The following is a 21,867-nucleotide window of genomic DNA, read 5'->3' as shown; positions in this document are numbered from 1 at the left end:
GGGAAGGTGTCTGTTAGCATCCACACGTTAGTAGGCAGTTCTGGAGGCCTGGCGATACGTCTGAGCTGAAAACAAAATTCTGTGGTCTTTTAACATATAATTAGGAGAGAGTTGTGCAAATGTAAGAGATTATTTAGGAAATCTACGAGCAAGAGAAGACCCCAAAGAGAATAGGATGAGAGAAAATGGCCAAGGAGAGAATCCTCAGGGACATGAACAGGTAATGGATTGGATGGGAGAAGCAACTTGTGAACGACAAAACTCAGATGAAGAAGTGGATGCTCTTTCCCCCACTCCCTAAATGATGATATTCATTAGAGAACTGCCTTTGATGTTCTTCCATTCTTTTACCAAGGATTTATCAGACACTATTCTGGAGATATGATGATCAATAAGCCATGATTTCTGCCCTCAAGTGATCTAGATCAAGGTTGAGCAACCTGGGCACTAGTGACATTTTGGCTCAGATAATCCATTGTGATTGGGGGGCTGTCCTGTACATTGTAGGATGTTTAGCAGCATCCTTGACCCTTATCCTGTGGATATCCGTAGCAATTCTCCCACCCCAGTGGTAACAATCCCAAGTATCTGTAAGACATTGTCATATGTCCCCTTGACACCCCCACTTGAGAATCAGCAGTCTCAAGTCTAAAAGCTGACAAATACATAAACTGGATAAAATTACATCATAATATGTGTTATAAGATAATAAATATTCCTAGACTATTTAGGAGATTAGGTAGTTTATAGATTCTATGGGAGACTACCAGGAGCGACACAGCCAGAAACATTGCAGCCAGACAAAATGCCCAAGGGCACCTCCATATTGGTCCAGGAAAAGAATGCCACTACCACTGGCTGTCCCGACTTAGCACCAAAGGTGCTAGAGCCTGGGTGCCAGGAGCCCCCGACAGTTACCACAGGAAGACCTCCCCCTACTCCTGCCCCCGTGAGTGCCAGATGATCTTCTATTTGACACCCACTCACTTCCAGATTTTCCCTGGTTGTATCTGATTGGTAAAACTAAGACCTCTAGGTATCGTCATCTTAACATCCCAACCTCTATCTTAAGTTCATGTCCTTTAATAATCACTCCATTCTGCCAGGTGTCTTGTCAGGAAAACTTGGTGACAATGTTGACTGTCCCTTCACTCCATGTCTAACCTGCCTTTGCGTTTGGCTGATTCAACCAATCTATTCCCTTGGATCTCACTTTGGGTTTGGAACATTTCTCCCAACTTATGTGAGTTAAGACGTTTGCCCCATCCAATCATCCTGGCTTCTTGAGTACAGAGAGAAGGAACTAAAATTTATTGAAATTCTATGATGTGTCAGATGCTGTGGCAGGGACTTTACATAGAGGATCTCATTTAGAAATAGCAGGATAGCGTGAGAGGAAGGACTGTAAAATCTGATGATTCTGAAAAGCATAAGAAACCAACGAAAAAAATAGTTCAGTTGGACCATGACAAAATTAAAGTCTTTGTGTATCCAATGACACTATTAAGAAAGGGGCAAATACAACCCCTAAAATGGGACAAAGTATTTGCAGATCATATGTCTGATAAGGGACGAGTAGACAGAACATTTTTTTAAGTTTATTTATTTATTTTGAGAGAGAGAGAGAGAGAGAGAGAGAGAGAGAGAGAGAACATGAGTGGGGTAGAGGCAGAGAGAGAGGGAGAGAAAATTCCATGTAGGCTCAACATTCTCAGCGCGGAGACTGACGTGGAGCTCAAACCCCCAAACCATGAGATCATGACCTGAGCCAAAATCAAGAGTCGGTCACTTAACTGACTGAGCCACCCAGGTGCCCCTAGTAGTCAGAACATTTAAAGAATTCCTACAACTCAACAGTAAAAAGACAAAACTCAATTTAAAAATGGGTAAAGGATCTGAATAGATATTTCTCTAGAGAAGATATACAAAGGGTCAATAAGCACATGAAAAGATATTCATCACCAATTCTTTTTTTTTTTAATGTTTTTTTTATTTTTGAGACAGAGACAGAGCATGAGCAGGTGAGGGGCAGAGAGAGAGGGAGACACAGAATCTGAAGCAGGCTCCAGGCTCGGAGCTGTCAGCACAGAGCCCAACGCGGTGCCCGAACTCACGAACCGCGAGATCATGATCTGAGGTGAAGTCGGACGCTCAACCGACTGAGCCACCCAGGCGCCCTGATTCATCACCAAATTCTTAGGGAAACGTAAGTTAAAGCCACAATGACATACCACTCCACACCCACTAGGACTGTTATAAAAATAAAATTATATTAAATAAAGTGTTGATGAGAACGTGGGGCAATTGGAATCCTTACCCGTTGCTAGTATGAATGTGAAATGGTGTCGCTTTTCATAAACCTGTCTGTTATGCACTCACTCTGTTAAGCACTCTCTCTGTGCCAGGCTCAGTGACAAGCACTTATGTGCATTATCTCATCTAATTCTTATAATAACCCCAGAAAGCCCATTCAATCCATCTTTTCCCAAAGTGAGCTTTGCTCAGACTCTCAAGATGCTCAGGGTTAAAGTAAAACAAGCAGGGAAACACCACATCTTCAAAGTGCTTTTGCAGACTCACAATACTCACGAGCCCATGAAAGACTCTGAAAAATCCTGCAGTGAAAATAGTTTAACTTTGATATACCAGTGTTTCTCGCATCATTTGGCCACTTACCACTTATTAACAGCAAATTGTGTGGAACATACTTTGGGGGACATGGGCTTAGCGTTATGGGCTGGCCCATTGTTCATTTCTGCAGGAGACCAGGAATGGTCTTTTCGAGTTTTCGCTAACTGCCCATGGGAGCATGCCTGTATCTGATGGAGTTACTTTAAGAAAAGGTAACTAAAGTAAACAACTAATTATTTGATGTGATAGAAGGTGATAATTTGGGCGTGTGTTTGTGCATGCATGTGCACAGGTGTTTTCATAGACGATAAAGAGATATTTTTCAAAGTTTGTCCTATGCTTTGCATAATTCTTGACTATTTCCTCCCAAGATCAATATGTTATCAAATGAGTGACCTCAAGTGAACAAAATGGAAGACAACATGCAGTGTATTCACCTTTAAGGCTCATGTTGGAATTGGGAAAGATGGGAGTGGCCACTGATGTTTTGATCTTTAGTTAAACAAGATTTAAAGCTGACACAAAGCAAATGGTTGAAGCAATAGAAGATCATATCGGAGCTGTTAAGGGGCCACATACCAGAACTCCAGGCAGTTAAATGGCAGACCAAAAATATGGTTCCAACTAAGATATCCAAGCTCAATTTAGAAACATCCTTGAAATTTTACTAAAAGTCAAGCTGTAGGAGCGCCTGAATGGCCCAGTCAGAAGAGCGTGGGATTCTTGATCTCGGGGTTGTGAGTTCGAGCCCCACGTCAGATACAGAGATTACTAAAAAAATAAATAAGCTTGGGGGAAAAAAGTCAAGCTTTATATGAATACAGCAGAGGCATTTTATAAGAAATATGGATGAATAATTATTTGCTAAGTGATAATAAGTGACTGTGATTGGCCCTGTTTGGAAGGGGGTCATAATTTGTAAGCCAATGAACATGGCTTGTCAAAGGATTATTTTCTGCTTTGTGAATATGTTTATGTAAGAAGTCTTACAAATGTATAAAACAAATCACATCTGATGAATCTTCTTCATTAAAAAACTAAAATTACATGAGTTTAGGGCTCTTTTAAAAAAAAATAAAAGCTGGTCTCTAGAATTGTCCTATATTCCACCTACCTATTAACTGCTGGGGACAGGGGTGCCTGGCTGGCTCAGTTGAAGAGCGTATATTTTAAAAAATATTTTATTTATATTTTGGAAGAGCGCAAATAAATGGTATTATATTTATTTTGGGGGGGACAGAGAGAGAGAGAGAGAGAGAGAGAGAGAGAGACAGAGGATCTGAAGCAGGCTCTGTGCTGACAGGTTGACAGCAGTGAGCCCCATGTGGGGCCTGAGCTCACCAATCGTGAGATCATGAGCTGAGTCGAAGTCGGAGGCTCAACCGACTGAGCCACCCAAGTGCTCAGAACATATGACTTTTGATCATGGTGTCATGGGTAGGGACATAAGAATACTTAAAAATTCATTTGGAATTTTATTTTGATTTAACATCACGGATTTTAGTACAGCAAAGAGAAAGAAGAAAACACCCTCCTAAAAGAATATTACTAAGTCAATTTAATGTGCAGGGCAAAAAATTTTTAGCATACACTTTATTGAGTTGCATTTTGTGTTTTCATTGCTGACAACAGAGATGTTTAGATTGAAATATAATCACAATGAAACCTTTTTAATTCCTGCTGATAAAGTTACCAAATTTGTAGGTCCTCTTTCCTTCTAAAAAGATTGTAACCAGTAAGAAGCTGTAGTAAAAGTCTCGGGTTAATATATAATGCCTTTTTAACAAAAATGCTGGTTTTGCAAAATGCAAGGAACTTGTAAAGATTTAAATAATGCTTATGAATTTTTAAAAATATAATAAATTGAATTTTTGTGTATCCAATTTTACTGTTAAAGAGAAAAGGGGAACGTTAATATGTTAGACTTTTGCTCACTATAAAAATATACTGAAACATTTGTAAGTGAAATTGTGAGGGTTAATGATTCATTTTAGAAATTTGTTTGTACACAATTACTTTGATTTTGAAGTATTTCATTTTCGTATAAACTTTATTTTACTCTGATATTTAAAACTTTCTTAAGAGGGAGAAGGAATAATATTGGATAATGAATAATAATTCATTGGAAAATGAATACATACCTGTACCATAGCATCATTACGCTCATGTGGCTATATACCCCAACAATCAATATAGCTTATAAATACTTACATTTTATGGCCCTTGTGTTGCCTAGTTTCAATGCCATTCTTGGGAGTGAGCATAATAAAGTATTTTTTTAATACTTGACTCAATTCACAAAACTGCTAGCATCCCAGCATTCTGAAACATTCTCCTGTGCCCCTATGAACTTAATCACTACCAGGAAGGTTTTTTTATGGCCCTAGGTAAAAAATTATGTGCACGAGGGAGTTTTAGCTGAATTTGGAACTGAGGTCATAGGTCACCAGCATCCACTCTAAATTTCCTCCATATGATTGGGCAAAGAGTACCATTGCTTCTAATTAAAAAGCCACACTTGTTGATTTTTGGGAGTCCAGAACACTCAAGAAGGAGAACCTGGACATCATCATTATTGGGATTTAGACAGAGGAGCAGACTGGAAAGATCATCATGGAAGTCAGATTTCAGAGAGTCACAAAAATACTCTCTACTTTAGGTATAGTGTCAGGCTGTGACTGAATATACTCCGTATTCTTTCCTCCCAGACTGCCTAAACACTTTGCTAAAAAGAGGGCTTTGCGGGGAGAAATGAAAGAACTGTGGTGTTGAAGGACCAAACCTTTCTACTGGGGTTGGCTTTCTTTCCAGAGGATTCTGGATGGAACAAATAGGAGAATTCAATGGGGGGGGACTTAACCATTCTACTGTAGGACATTCTACTCGACCAGAAAATAAAAGGGAACTAAATGCTGGAGACAATGAGACAGATGATGAGGGCTTTTGGGTGTTAAGACGCTGAAACGAGGTGCTACAGGAGCTTTGGCATCAGAGCCTCCACAGGCATTGGCCCCAGTGGCACGTTCAGTAGTAATGTTCATGGACTGAAGACGTAGAATGCTGTCAGGCTTCAAATTCAAGTATGGTGAGACAAGTACCCTCAAGGGCCTTCCTGCTGGAAATCAACAGCATGCTGAATCAAATATTCTTTCGGGTTCAGTGCTGGACTTCCAAGAAAGAAAAGACGTCTTGAAGCCCCTCTAAATAAACAGAGGCAAAAATTCATGTGCTGAAACCAGAGCAGTGAGGGGCCAGCAAAGGAAAGACGGATCTTCCAAAGGGCAAATACACATGTCAACATCAGATCAGGTGAATGAAACATCAGGCTAACCCAGGCAACCCATACTTGCCTAAAACCAGCATCTGTGAAAGTGTGAGTAGAAAGTGCCCCCTTAGTGGAAACAAAGGTGAAACGAAGGTTGATCAGTGTCAACCAAGCAAATATAAACTCACAACCAACAGTCATGCAATCTACACCAACATGAGCCACAAGAGTGAAAATCTGCAGAAGCAGATCCCCCAAGGACTTCTGTTAAAAAAATATTTCAGATGTAAGGTATTGCAGTAACTCTGATTAAAAAAATAATAATAAAAGAAGTAAGACAAATTCAAACAAGCAAGGAGAGATAATAAACACAGGTAAGCAGATGTTAAAAGAAACCATGTAGTATTTTAGAAATGAAAAATGTATTTGTCAAAACATTCTCAAGGTCTTGTTTAAACAACAGATTAGCACAAATGGAGAAAGAAAATAGTGAACTGGAATGTTGATAAATTAAAAATCATATTATAATCTGTAAAGCAGTCCATAAAAAAAAACCCACGGAGGCATAACTAGAAAGTCATTATAGGCACTCAAAGCAAAGCCCCCAAATACAGAAGGCAAAAATTGATAGAACTAAAGAAAATTATAAAGAAATCCACAATCATAGTTGGAGGTTCAGTAATTGAACTCGCAGATAAAAAGCTGTAAGGATACAGAAATTTGAAAAAATGTTTTGGCCAATTCGATTTAATTTAAATGTATAGAATAGCATATCCAACAAAAAGAGAAAACACATTCTTCTCCGACGCACATGAAACATTGAATAAGACAGACCAAAAGCTGGGTCATAAACCAAGCTCCAGCAAGTTTCAAGTGATTAAAATTCTACAGAGTATGTTTTCTGACTAAAATGGTATTAAACTAGAACTAATAAAAACAAGACACCTCAGAAATCGCCAAATATTTGGAAATGAAGTAATGCAGTAACTTATAATTCCTGGGAGAAAGAAGAAGTAACAAAAGAAACTGGAAAACATTCAAAACTGAATGACGACCAAAACACAATTTATCAAGATTCCCAGATGCTGCTGAAGCTTTCTTTAAAAGATAATTTATAACTTTAAATTCACGTATCAGAAAAGAACAGGGTAAGTCAGTGGCCCCGTATCTACCGTTAAGAAGCAAGCCACCAAATAAATAAATAAATAAATAAATAAATATGCAAATACAGCTAAAAGCAGAAGAAAGCATAGGATAGAAATGAGTGGAAATCAATGAAATAGAAGAGAGACAAAGAATAGAGAAAATCAGTGAAGCCAAAAGTTAGTTCTGTGAAAAGTTTAGTCTTTGCAAAGAATAAAATTGATAAACCCTGCTTGATAAGAAAATGAAAGAAAACCTGTTGCAACATCACAGATGAAAGAGGGAACGATACCCTGATGTGTCACAGAGACATTAAGAAGAAAATCTGGAGGTACTGTGAAGAACTTTCTGCCAATAAATTCTACAGTGTAAGTGAAGTGGACAAATTCTTCTTCAACTGAAGACTCAAGTTACTGAACTAACAAATAAATAGAAGAACTTAAGAGTCGTATATTTCTTTTTTTAAAGTCTGGTTTTGAGACAGGAAAAAGGGGGCGGGGGAAGAAGCAGGAATAAGTAGACGGAGAGGGAGACAGAGAATCACAAGCAGGCCCTGCAGCGGTGCGGAGCCGGAGGCCGGGGCTTGAACTCACGAACCTTGAGATCGTGACCTGAGCTGAAATCAGGAGACAGCACTTAACCAACTGAGCCACCCAGGCGCCCCATTAGAGAGACTATGCCATCCCCAGGTGTCCCTTGGAGATATTGTGGGTTCCATTCTAGACCACTGCAATAGAGCCAATATGGCAACAAAGCGAGCCACCCCACTTTATTTCCCGTGCATACGAAAGCTATGTTTATACTCTACGGTAATAGGAAAATCTAATCAACGATGGCAGAAATCATTTCAGTGGTTGTTTCTGAGGGGGTAGGGGCTGACTAGGAAGAAGGACAGTTTCGGGAGTTAAGGAAAAGTTTTATACAAATTGGTTCTTTGGCCAATCCCCCTGGAAGCAACTATCTTCCATTGTTGCCTCTGCCCCACCCTGTCACTCCCTCTCACTCCCTCTCAGGGGGCTTTGACTCCTGCGGCAGCTGTCACAGCAGTAAAATCCATCATGTCACCGTCTCAGGGCTTGCAGACCGAATGGACACCAACGAGGTGGGGAATCTCGGGGGCCATCTTAGAAGTCTGCTGGCCACACTGGTCATCTGTCCCAGGTCTTCTTCGGCAACAGTGGAATAAGTGACCCCTTTCTAGTGCTGCCCTTAAGAGGGGGCCGTAGTGAATTGCAGCCTATTCTGAGATGGAAAATTTTAAATATTAAAAGACACCACAGAGACATAATATTTATTTATTTATTTATTTATTTTTTTTTTTTTTTAATTTTTTTTCAACGTTTTTTTTTATTTATTTTTGGGACAGAGAGAGACAGAGCATGAACGGGGGAGGGGCAGAGAGAGAGGGAGACACAGAATCGGAAACAGGCTCCAGGCTCCGAGCCATCAGCCCAGAGCCCGACGCGGGGCTCGAACTCACGGACCGCGAGATCGTGACCTGGCTGAAGTCGGACGCTTAACCGACTGCGCCACCCAGGCGCCCCAAGAGACATAATATTTAAATGCAGTGGGTGATACCGTGCCAGATCCGGTAGTCCGGCAGTCTGGGCAAATTGACAGAATTGAAATACAGAGAGCAGATAAATACAATTTTTGTATTCATGTTACATTTACTGAAGTCGATAACTTTAGTCTGTAAAGAAGTGGTTATGTAAAAAAATCTTTCTTTTGGGAATATACTCTGAAGTACTAAGAGGTAAAGTACCACGTTGTAGGCAACTTATTCTCAAATGTTAAAGAAAACATGATAATTATATATATGTATATATGTTATATATAAGTATATATGCATGTATGTAAGCACATACAGAGTACGCAAACCTGACAGAATGTTAAAAAGACGAAAATTCAAGTGAGGAGTTTGGGGCCATTCGTTATTATTCTGGTAATGTTGCTGTACCTTTGCAATTATTTCCGAACAAGATGATTTTTAAAAATTTCCCATAGAACCCCAGCAGACTCAGGACTTGAAAGATGCCAAATAAGAGCGGAGGCAAGTGCAAAAATACTCAAGTCAAGAAATTTGTTGAGGGGCTTTGAATGTCTGTTGTGGTGATTCACCGCACCAAGAGCTTTGTGCTTCATCAAATGGGTCCCAAGGATATATGAGAAATCGGCTAACGACAGAGATCTCTGTGGCTGAAACCATCAAATCGCTGCTTCATCTCCCTGCCTATTACGGTGACCGCAGTCGGCTTCTTCTTTCCCACCCTGGATTCCAGCATCTGCATTGAATTCAGGGAGCCTCATTCCAAAGCAGCGGTTACCACAGGCATTACTGGCTCGCAGAGAGTAGCCACTGGAGAGCTTTCCCAGGATGCTATCACTCCCTTTACAATGGTATTTCTCTCTGCTTTGGTGAAGGGTCTTCTGGATCCTCTTTGGGTATAGATAGGGGGTGGGTGAGCAATTCTTAGATGATATATCTGTTCTGGCATTCCAATTTCCCTGGGCCTTAGATACTGTCTTTTACGACCTACCAAGGAGGTCTTGACATTTAGTCTTCATTTAGCGTAGGCTACTGAGTTCCGGTTAAGTAACCAAGAAAATTCTTAGAGCCACTCAAGCTGGCACATCGAATTCAGAATCTCGGCTCCAAGCTCCCGTATCCATGATTTCAATTCTGTCCAACATTATATTTCTTCCAACACCCTTACCATCCATTTCCATACACGTACATCGGGTTTCTGTCTGTATAAGCTGACAGAATCCTGTAAGATTTTGGTGTGGCTCTCGTCTTCTCATGGTTCACACTTTGTAACTCATGCTCTGGGGTCTGGTGGCATTCGGGTCTGGTTGCAAGTCTAGAAGCAAGGACAGGCAGGGTGTGTGGGTCTTCAGAAATAACAGCGGTTCCTTGCAAGGCAAACACCTCAGAGGAAGCCATTGTGGCACGTTTAGGCAGATGAATACTAACACCAGTCAGGGAGGAAGGGCCTCTACCTGCAAAGGCGCCTCAGTGGAATTTGGGGGTTCGGAGTCTCCAGCTTCACGGGATGTGTCCAATTTTTAGGATGCTGCTTTTTCTTAACCAACACTGGAACTTTATTTTTTTTTTTTCTTTTTTTTTAAATTTTTTTTCAACATTTTTTATTTATTTTTGGGACAGAGAGAGACATAGCATGAACGGGGGAGGGGCAGAGAGAGAGGGAGACACAGAATCGGAAACAGGCTCCAGGCTCTGAGCCATCAGCCCAGAGCCTGACGCGGGGCTCGAACTCACGGACAGCGAGATCGTGACCTGGCTGAAGTCGGACGCTTAACCGACTGCGCCACCCAGGCGCCCCAACACTGGAACTTTAACATCAGAAACCCTTCAGGGATGTGAATTCAATTTGACTTGTCATTCAGCTACCAGAAAGATTTGATATAGAATTTGTTTTTCAGAACTTCTGGCCCTGTGTCTGTAGGAAAAAAAAAAACAAAACCAGATTACTTGTAGGGAAGTCACAGAAGCATTCTGGTCCCGTATCAAGACGTTGACCTAGAAATTCAAAGCCCTGAGTTTATCATTTTTACTCCCTAAATTCTCTAGTTTCCTTAAAAACCGCTAACCGATCCGTGATACTCCTTATTTCCACCAAAATGACATCAACTCCTTGGTCACCCGAAGGTTCTGCCTGTCCCAGGCAGCTGATGCCAGACGTCTGCAGGTGATCATCTCACGATCTCTTTTGCCACCACACAGTATGCACACATCTGCTATTCTTTCAAAAAACGTTATCCACCGTCTACCGCATGCCAGAGACTTTTCTCGACCCAGAGATACAGCAGTCACAGATCAGAGGCAGTCCCTGCTCTCATTCAGCTTGGTTCTAATGGATGAGACAGATGCATGAAAAATAAATTTTTAGTAGACTTTCAAGCATTTCCGTACTTTGCTGGAAAATAAAAGCAGCAAGAAGACAGATATTGATAGGAAGGACACGTTCAAGTCTGGTGACAATAAGCAGACATGAGCTCCTATTGGTAAAAGAGCGTTTAAGAATAGAAATAAGTATAATCAGTGCCCCTAACTTTGGAGACAAACCGAAGTACTGAATGTACTTCTATTTTTGACTTTTTCCTTAGCATGGTGAGTTGTTTGGGAAATGATTCAATGGTTATTTGTAGTTCCTAAATTCTCAACAGCAGTTGCCTCCTGATATGTGTCACTATATATTCTGAGTTGACATCTGCTGTCTGAATCACCAAAATAGTGCCTTGTTTTAAAATTTATCCACTATTGGCTTATGTTTTATCTTACTCGAGGCCATGTTATCACTACGTGTGACATCTCTGTATATGTGTTTGTGAAACTGGGATGAAGTTGGCAAAACTTGAGATGGAGGAAACTCTGAAACATGTTTTTGCATTAGGAGAACAGGAGGCATAAGCATGTTTGGAATAGAGAGAACAGGCAAGGCGAAGCGATGTTGGAGAAGGGAAAGTAAAATGCAAGTCGGGAGCTGAAATGTCACTGAGGCAACAACCTTGGGAGTTCAGACGGCCATCGACTTTTATCATGGCTTTTGGTCTCCAGCAAATAGATTAAAGTCCCCCTCGGGAGTAAAGCTTTCCCTTGGTAGAGGAGATCAGTTTGTTGATGGTGGTTTTGATGACAGTACCCGTGATGGCATTTTATGTGAAGAATGTTTCTCCAAATGGGACTTGACTTGACCAACTTTTATGCCAATAGGGAGACCAACACGCTGACCGACACTTTAGATACTGACATATCTAAGAGAGAAATAATTGACATAACTAAGTAATTGTGAAGTGTAACGTATTAATCTCCGGAGTTTTGCAGAACCAAAAATTGTGTAGATGAAGAAAGAAAATCACAGGGTAGATGGTCACGAGGATGAAACAATATAGTTAGCGTACATTTAATGTTGCACAACCGCCGTCTTATTTTTAAGAACTCAAATAAATGTTAAGCCTTTTGATAATTCTCCATCTTACGAGTTCTCCGTTTCCTCTGTGGCCGGATCAACCAGTCCCAGGAGATCCTCAGCAGATAAAGACAGGATTTTTTTTTTTTTCTTTGCAGCCCTCTATCCCCACATTTTCAGTTTATTCTGGGCTTCCCAGATCCTTGTTGATATTTCATAATAGAAAATCCTATTGATCATTCAGATGTCTTTGCTAAAGAGCTGATAGAGTTCAGATGAGTCAGTAATTGACCCACGTTACAGAAAACGTAAGCCAAAGAGCTGAGACTCATCCTGACTCATCGGAACCAGAGACGGGTATTCTTTTTACCCTACAACACCGTTCCATGGTGCAAAGAGGAAGCCGGAGGGATGTTCCAGCCTGGTCACCCTTGGCTGGGCTGTGCAGGGAGGCGGGAGGACACGGGTCTGGGAGTCAGGCAGCCCAGGCGTCCAGTGCTGGCATTGCCTTGGCTTTGTGAATCTGGTAAAGGTTCTCACACCACCGGGCGTCTGTTCTCCCCAGACGACCTTAGAGGCTCCTTCAAAAGTTCACATCCCTATGTGGCACTCAATTCCTCTGTGTGGCACTAGAGGCCAAAGCAAATAATTTGACTCTTTCTCGACCTCATCGCCAAAGAGTCTTGTCATAATAAAGTGGAACGCTTTGATTGTCTGACTTTGGGATCTGATAATGAAATTGTAGGGGAAAGTGTTACTGTTTTCCAACCCTCATACATGGATCTGTTGCTTTTTATATCCCCTGCCTTCTCTATGTGTGCCTGTTCTGGTCCTCTCTTGATTGGGGGGAATATATATGTGGGGAATAGGGTGAGCATTTCTGCAGAAGCAAAATAGGCCCTCTGTGTTTCAGCAGATTTTTGTCTTGATGGTTTCCTGAGGGTTTGTAAAGACTGGGGATTTTCCTCCTGTCAGCATGTACTGAAGAATGCCTACTATGTACTGCTATGTACTGGCTCTGTGTTAGTCTCTAGGAACCGGGAGAAATCTGGACTTAGAGAGCCACTCCTATCTACACATGAAAATGATCATACTTTGGAGAGTCTCAAGGTTTGTTACCCTCTCCCTGTTTTCTTTTGGGATTGAACAAGTTGATGCAAACCAATGTTATGAACGAACTTGATTACCTTTAGGGAGAAAATGCCTCACGTCTTGGGTTTTCGCTACAAATTTTAAGACTGAATAGCTGTTTTCAGAACGACAAGTTTGGCAGCCCACTTATAGGATGCAAAAGGAAGAAACACTAGAGATACCTCTATCATTTTGAAGTATGCGGAGCTATTTTTCCAAAGTCGGCTTCGCTGGCAGAGCAAGTCTGTTAATAACCTTGCAGTACTCCCTGTGTTGAAATAACACAAATTAGCATTTAACCCGGGAGGAAGAACACACAAAGTTATTTAACATTTACATAAAATTATGGAGTAAACTCCAAAACAGGTCGCCTCTGAAATGTATAATTACACTCAGCAGTCCCGTCAGCATACATAGAAACAATTTTTTTTCCAATCATCTTCGGCTTTTATTCACTCAGGAATGTATCATTAAAATTTCCACAGAACAATGAACCTTAATAGGTGCTAATGCAATTGTGAATTATGGTAATTGTTACCTAAATTAATCTCTGTACTTTCCCTTCCTTATTGCCCTATGCATAAGGAGTGTGAAAAAGATAATGTTGAAACTGACATTTGTATAAATGGTGTAAAAGGGTTATCTTATTTGATAAAAAATTTCACAAGAACTCGCTACTTTGTAAAATGGTTGACTCGATGGGCGGGGGGGCGGGGGGGGGGGGAGGTTGCAATGGCTCCAGATAATGGTTTACTTGTGAAATTTGTGATGGAACAAGGTCATTGACCATCAGGTCACCTTGGATGCCGACACACTCAGTAAGGTGTCCAGAAGGCACACATATGGCCCCCCTGTGCATATCTTGGCAGATCTGTGCACGTGGTCATTTTCTGTGGGTTTACCTTCACGTGTTTATATAAACTACATCCAACATACTTGGTGTAATGAAACCCACCATTATGGGCTCAACTGTGCTTCTTTCCCCTAAATTTATATGTTGAAGTCCTAACCCCCAGGACCTCAGAATGTGACTGTATTTGGAGACAGGGTCTTTAAATAGGTAACTAAATTAGAATGAAGTCATTACCTTCGGCCCTAATCTAAGTGGTATCCTTATAAGAGGGGATTAGGATACAGACAGACACGGAGAGGAGACCATATGAGGACACAGACGATGGCTACTATAAGCCAAGGAGAGAGACCTCAGCAGAAACCAGCCTTATCAACCTAGGTCTTGGACTTCCAGGCTCCAGAGCCACGCGGAACAAAATTTCTATTGTTTCAGACACCCAGTCTGTGCTACTTTGTTCCGGCCCCTCTAGCAAATGAATGTCTACCCAGACTGGACGTAACGAAACACACATTTTCATACTCCCTGTCACTCTTGACTTCCATTTGACCTTGGGCATATTGCTTAATTTTTTTCCACTTGCAAATGTAGTTTTCGTATGTTTGTTTATTTTAAATAGCCCAGCATCATATTCTTTTCTTTTTCTGACAGCACTTGGAGTTTCCTCTGAGGACATGCTAACTCCTGAGTCTCAGGCCCCACAGTTCCAGGGAGGCCCTTGTAGCGTGCTAGCTTTAGATGAGGGCGTGTCACTCAGGTCTGCTCCATCAGTATGTTCTATGCCCTCTGCCCACAATGATTGGTATAAGCATGGACATATATCAGAGACCTGGACAATGAGGTTCAGCTGCAGGACTTAATTTGGAAGTATTGAGCAATTAAATTATGTTTTTCTTTTGCAGTTGCTGAGGTACAGGGGTGTGCCCAAGACTCCCTGTAACTGACAGCCACCAGTGAAGTCAACACGGAGAGAGCTGGACCACAGGTAGACATCCAGTACCGGGGACCTGTGTGAGCCCCTGATCCAGCCTTGCCTGAAGCCAATGATCCCTGGAACCCTGTTGATTAATAAACCAGTAAATGCCTCCACCTCTCCTCCACTTTAAGGCAGTTCGACTTGCACTTCTAGCATGACTGCTGCTTAATGCTTTGTCTCTTCTCCTGCGAAATGAGTACATGTTTGTAATGCTAACTATATTTTCCCCCAAGTTAGGTGTTATGCAGAACGCTGATATTTCTCTGGTGTGCATGTGGGAGGAGGTAAAGAAAGGTAAAGAAAAGACTATCAGAGGTCACATGCAGACCTTTTTTTCCCACCAGGGGCTGATGAAGTTGCCGCAGGGCCAGAGACAAGGGCTGTTGTTGGGACACTTGATATGATTTTTCTTTCCATCTCTGGCAGGTCTCTAGGCTGTCAAGCAAGCTGAGCAAACGGACTTTCTTAGGGCATTTATGGACAGAGGTATACTTGGGCCTGGTAGTAATAATGGAATTTAAAGAGCAGTCTCATCAGCTTTACTAAAACAAACAAACCAAACCAAACCAAAACAAAACAAAACAAAAACCCTGGGTTGATGCAAATCTAACTGGGTTCAAGCGGAATGCATCATAATTAGTGGTATTTTATAGGAACTGTTTCAGGGGGCCAAGTCCAGGATGAGCTTTGCCATTTGTAACAGTCTTTGGAGGAGTGATTATCAACCAGATGTGAAGAAGACTTTTAAAGATGCACGAGTCTTTTACCTCCCAATACCAAACCTGCTCGTACAGTTTGCAGTCAATTTCAAGGGCTCTGTACTTTCACAGCCCACTTCCCTCCTGGACCTTGGCTCAAGAGCTCCTGCTCTAGCCACATCTGTGTGTTGGCTGATTTAGTTTCTAAGCTCTTCATATTTTCTGGATCCAGAATCTCAAAATTGCAATTTAGGCAGCCCTGCTAATTCATTTCTTCAACTGCTGTTAGCTTTTTCTTTTATTTTGGAGGTTGTTTTGTCTCTGCTTTTATTTACCTCTGTGTATAATCTAAGGAGGACTTCCTTGTTTATTTCGCAAGTGTTTCTTGGCTGTGTGCTGTGTATCAGGAGCTGTGGGAGATGCTGGTGATATAATGAGAATAAAAGGAGAGGGGCCCAGTGCCCCTGGAATTTATGGGCTGTTGGGAGAACACTGGACTTGGGTGATGTTCAATCAGCACAATCAAATATTGGCTGTTCTTTCTCTGGAATGAGGTCACTAGATCTGTGGGGCTCAACTCAGCCAGGGACCAGAGTCTGGAGGGGACTCTGATACCAGAGGGTGTATAAAGACTGCCTCGTCAGCTGGTCCAGCTTTGCAGAAATGCTCGGGGGTATCACAGGGCGAGAGTTAGGAGGACTATGGATGGCCTATCCTTTTGTCGGTGATTTCACACCAGAGTCAGAAGTAGAATGAGGCAAAAGTGAATGAGACACCTGCCTTCAGATGGAAAATTTATGAAAGTTCATGAAACAAACAAACAAACAAACACCCTCTCTGTTATCGATATCCAACAGGACCATGAGGGAGTGAGGGTGAGCCCTGCAAGGTCAAGGTGGGTTCTTGTCTTCACTTAAAATTTTGATATTTTGTTCATCATGGATAAATTCACTTTGGGAGTTTAAAAATGTTGCATTAAAATATAATTTCCCTTGATCGCTAAAATTTTTGGCACCCCCTTAAACTTTGTGCCCAAAGTCAAGGCTGAACTCTCCCCACCTTGTCCCAGCCCTGCCTCATGATGTAGCGATAAGTCACAGAGCTTTGTTAAGAAATGTTTGCAATGTATTTTGAGTGTATACAGGATGTGTACTCTATTAATAAACATTTTGCTTGATGTGATATATATATATTTTTGGTATATATAATTGGGGATATATATATATAACTCAAATTAATTTTTTAATTTAAAATTAATCTGAATTCATGGATTCCTTAAAACTGTAAAGTAGGCGTAATTTAGAGTCAGCAGGTAGAGACACATAGAGCATATAGACACATCAGTTTTTGAATCAACGTCTCTTAACTTAGCTGGGAAATCCCGCTGCACGGCAGCGTGCTTGGTTCTGAGGTTTAGCTGCGGTCTCCATGTCTATTGGCCACAAAGAGCTGGTGAAGGAGTTCATTACATGAGCTGCAGCCTTGACCGCCATGCTGTGAGGGGAGACCGCTGAGCGTTTTCCCTTTTCCTGGTCCTCTGTGCCGTCTCTCAGCCCTCACCTCTGGCTTCATGTTGGCCTCATCTCTCGCTGCTCCACGTCCCACATCTCTGTTGCCTTCTCTCCCTAATCTCCTACTTGTTCCCGGATCTCCCTGACACCAGACTTCACTTTACGTTTCATCCCTGACTCCTCTCTTGCTGGCATATATCTGTCTCACAGTCTATTTCTCCACCATCTGGAACAAGTTCTAGAAGCCTAATTAACTTGTAAAGTGTGTTCAGTTTGGATGGCAAAACCCATCTTTCTTCCCTGTGACTCGTACCTCCTGACCTTTCCTCATAAAACACTCATGTCCTATTTGCTACCCTGTGCTCAGTTGTCATTACTTTGTGTTGACAGTTTTATTGTTTCCTGGTGACCCCTGTCCATCCACAATTACTATGGTATGTAGCAACCTGCTTATTTCAAAGTTAAATGTGTGGAACAAAAATAAAACCAAAAAGTTCTACATTCTAGGGAGAAAAATCCAAGTTTTTAAAATATAACATATATTCATTCATACATAGAAAAATTCTATTATAATTTATTTTGCTAAATGAGTGAGTAGGTCTCTTAAACATGTCCAGATAACAGTTAGTAATGCTTGGTTCTTTAGATCTCCGAGGCTCTTAAAGTCACGCATATAAACAAGCAAATTTTTCATAGAAGCCAAAATCAACTACAAAATACTATATTGCATCAAGAAGCAAACAAAAAAATGGCTTTAAAGTATGGACTATAAATGAAGATGATTCAGTCTTTCAAAATGCCCTGGATTTTACATAAAGTAAATATATATTTAGGAAACTGTATGACCAGATCGTAATTTGGGAATGAAAATAACAAAGAAAAGTAGCTTAGTTACGTAGCAGAATAGAGTGAGGGTAAGAAGACCAAAGTCTTTCCCTTCGTCACTGCCACTTGATTGCACAATAAGCCTGGGCAGGATGTGCACCATGTGAGTGCCTCATGTTGGTGAGTGGAAGATGGGGGCTAAGAAAAATGGCTTCCACCCAGTAATCACTAAAGCTGATATAAATTAGCATCACAGAGCTTAGTACAGACTTGTATTTAAGGAAATCATTTATCTCTGGTTGCATTCCTGTTATGAACTTAAACAGAAAGGGACTATCGTTTGCTTTTAAAAGTTGAAAGGCCAACACAAAGATATGGAAAGAAAAAACAAGTCTGGTATGTTCCACAGGAGCCCAAGAAGTTTGGCAACTTTCTCTCAGATACGAGTACTTCTTCTTCTGTGTCCTTGTGTGCCCTTTATTTGGAGTGAATTTTTATTAATTTCCATATCCCTCTTGTAGTCTGTGGGATTCATGTGTTATCAGAGAATGAATGAAGAAGAAGATGTCTATTTGAGGAAGCAGGCCCTTAACAGTTTATCTTTGGATTGACTGATAATTTTTAGGAGTCAACTTGTCCAGGACTTTATTCTGAGTTTCTTGAGAGAAGTGAAGGGAGGCAAAAGTAACACTTCTCCGGTGCTTTGGGATCCTTGGGAAGAAGCTATGTGAGAAGCACAAAGTATCGCTCTCATTTGGCAATCGTGATTCTAAGGCATATTGAAGCAGACACTTGAATGCTCCAAATGACAAGATAATCCAGATAAAGTTTACGCGTCTTGCAGCTTTTGAAGTTCTTAAAGCCAAATAGAGTGGAAGGATCAAAGACAAACCAAGTTCCCAAGTTAGCTCGTATCGTACACTCAGTGCCTCTGCTTCCTACGAATCTCAGCTGCCAGCAGCAAATACCGCAGCCAAGCACCTAGAGGCAACTGCTCTGCGTGTGGACAGTTCCATCACACATATGTGCTGTGGGTTACAAAAATGAGGCTCTCTTCTTTTGTAACTTGCTTTCAATTACCACAGTACTGAGTAATTAAATATGTCGCTCTATGATATCAGTGGTAAAAGCAAAATAGTTCTCCATTATACAGACGAATCAAAATGGGTTTAACCAATCCTTGTGACTGGATATTTCGCATTGTATGTTAGAAGACCCCACCATCCCATCAACATGGAAACAGGTTAGAGCTGACCTCTTTAAAGTTCCTAACACTGTTGGTAAAAACGAAGACTGTGGAAAGCCCAAGTGGGCAGGGTCAGAAGTCTTCTGGGTATCACACAGTGGGTCAGAAGGAAGCGGGTCCTACAGATCTTGAAGGAGGACTGGATGCTTAAGTAATAACTCACATGAATTCATTGTGTAAACTATATCAAGTGTACAAAATATGAGGTGTTTCGGCTAAGAAATGACTATCTTTCTTTTTTTTTTTTTTTTAATGCTTATTTACTTGAGAGAGAAGAAACAGAGTGTGAGCGGGGGAAGGGCAGACAGAGGGAAACACAGAATCTGAAGCAGGCTCCAGCTCTGAGTTGTCAGTGCAGAGACCCGTGTAGGGCTCTAACTCACGGACTGCAAGATCATGACCTGAGCTGAAGTCAGACACTCGGTGGTTAGAGTACAGTTTTTCCTGTAGATCATCCGAGGCACCAGTGCCTCAGACTGACTGTATTTGGAGATAAGGTCATTGAAGAGGTAGTCAAGGTAAAATAAAGTCATCTGGGTGGGTCCTCATCCACTATAACGTGTCCTTCTAAGAGGAAGAGATTAGGACACAGCTGCACAGCAAGAAGGCCATGTGAAGACACAGGGCCTTCTAGGGCAAGCTAAGGAGAGAGCCCTCAGTAAAAACCAATCCCACTGAGCCCCTGATCTTGGATTTATAGCCTCCAAGACTGTGAGAAAATGAATTTCTGACCTTTATGCCACACCGTCTGTGGTACTTTGTTATGACAAACCTAAAAACTAAAACTTCATTGTGAGTTCTTATTAAATTACTCAATTTCTATAAAAGGATATCAGAACAATCTCTCTTGCCTGCTTAGATATATGTCTCTATGTAATAAGTGACATAAGCTAGTCCCACAATAAGCATACTCTTGAACTTGGGACCCACCCACCATTTAGCAAAAACCAAGCTGAAATAATATTTATGAAGGGAAGTTTGTTCAAAGGCCATTTATTTCATGAATTCCACCAGATATTCTAAAGCTTACCTCTGGAGCAAACTCTATCCTATGCTGTGTAATTTGGGTTCAATACTAACACTTTGTTTTAAAGCTTATTTACTTAGAGAGAGGGAGAGAAAGAGGGAGTGCACTAGCAGGGGAGGGGCAGAGAGAGAGGGAGACAGAGAATTCCAAGCAGGCCTCGAGCTGTACTGTGAGATCTTGACCCGAGCCGAAATCAAGAGTCAGACGCTTAACTGACTGAGCCACCCAGGCGCCCCATGTTGGTTCAACATTAGATTGTGTTTAATAAATGACTTTTTGTTGAGGTATCATCAAAATAGAGCAAAGAATATTCTAGAAAGGGTTTCAAGAAGTGCATTTGTGTGTCTACTGAAAGGTTGCTACTGAAAACATTTGCATGGGATTTTTTGCTAAGTGGTCCTTGGGGAGAAATTCTAACTAATGTAAGTACCAAGAATATCTGCTCTTCTCATGATCAATGAATCCAAAGGTTAACTTAGCTTTTATTTTTTGCAAGGATGGCCAGAAAGTTGGACGATGGTTCTTTTTTTTATTATTATTAATATAATTTATTGTCAAATTGGCTTACATACAACACCCAGTGCTCATCCCAACAGGTGCCCTCCTCAATGCCCATCACCCATTTTCCCCTCTCCCCCCCTCACCCCCCATCCACTCTTAGTTTGTTCTCTGTATTTAATAGTCTCTTGTGGTTTGCCTCCCTCCCTCTCTGTTTGTATCTATTTTTTTTTTTTTCAAAAATATGGAACGCTTCACGAATTTATGTGTCATCCTTGCGCAGGGGCCATGCTAATCTTCTCTGTATCATTCCAATTTAGTGTATGAGCTACCGAAGCGAGCACTGGACAAGGGTTCTTAAGCTTAATATACAAAAAAATCGCCTGAGGAGCTAATTCTGAAACTCTTCTTGAGAGTGAGGAAGGAGATGTGACAAAATATCCAATTTAGAATAAAGTTTAGTATGATCAAAAAAAAAAAAATTAAACTGTTCCTTTAGGTAGTGTTCAGTGTAGATAAAATTGCTTGGGACTGATCTCCCCTTATTTTCCTTCCTCGGATGGCATATGGGTATGTGAGGGGGTTGAGGTGTCTCTGTGGTAGCGGGCACACTGGTTTCAGACCCTTGTTCCCTACCATGCCTTTCACCCAGGCCTGTGGCCAGGACACCCAGTTCTACCTTCTACTGTTATGTCACTATGTCCCAACACGGCAGGTGCCTGTCAGTCTGGCTCGCTCTCAACTCAGATGCCCACATGCCATAGAGACTGAAGGGGATCAGAGGGGTCAACCCAGATCACCCTCTCTCTAGCCACATGGTGTGCTTTCTTAATTAAGCCGAGTGGCTGTATGTTGGTGTGGGGTTCTCTGCACAGTCACCTCCTTCTTGACTCCCAAGTGGAGAAAAAGAGGCAAGAGTCCCTTCTCTTCAAGGTTTCTTTCCTTATATAGGGCAATCGCCCTTGCTGAGTAAAAGTCTGGCAGGGGGACATCAAGAGACACGGGACCGAACACTTGAATCTGTTTTCTTTCTTCCTCTTTTGCTCCCTATAAATCCTGAAGCTGGAAATAGGGAAGTTTTTGTTTTTCTTTGCCTACATTTTGATCTCCTTTTACAATTGAGCAAGAGATT

General features: G+C 41.4%; 1 non-coding gene across 1 annotated transcript; it reads right to left on the bottom strand.

The window, feature by feature from the left end:
- Positions 1 to 20,973: 20,973 nt before the first annotated feature.
- On the bottom strand, positions 20,974 to 21,079 carry LOC131492315 (U6 spliceosomal RNA). Its single transcript, XR_009252004.1, has one exon. It is a non-coding gene; the product is annotated as a U6 spliceosomal RNA (small nuclear RNA).
- Positions 21,080 to 21,867: the final 788 nt, after the last annotated feature.

Source organism: Neofelis nebulosa, chromosome 12, assembly GCF_028018385.1.
Source record: "Neofelis nebulosa isolate mNeoNeb1 chromosome 12, mNeoNeb1.pri, whole genome shotgun sequence".
NCBI lineage: Eukaryota > Metazoa > Chordata > Mammalia > Carnivora > Felidae > Neofelis > Neofelis nebulosa.
This window is presented reverse-complemented; position numbering and strand designations above follow the sequence as displayed.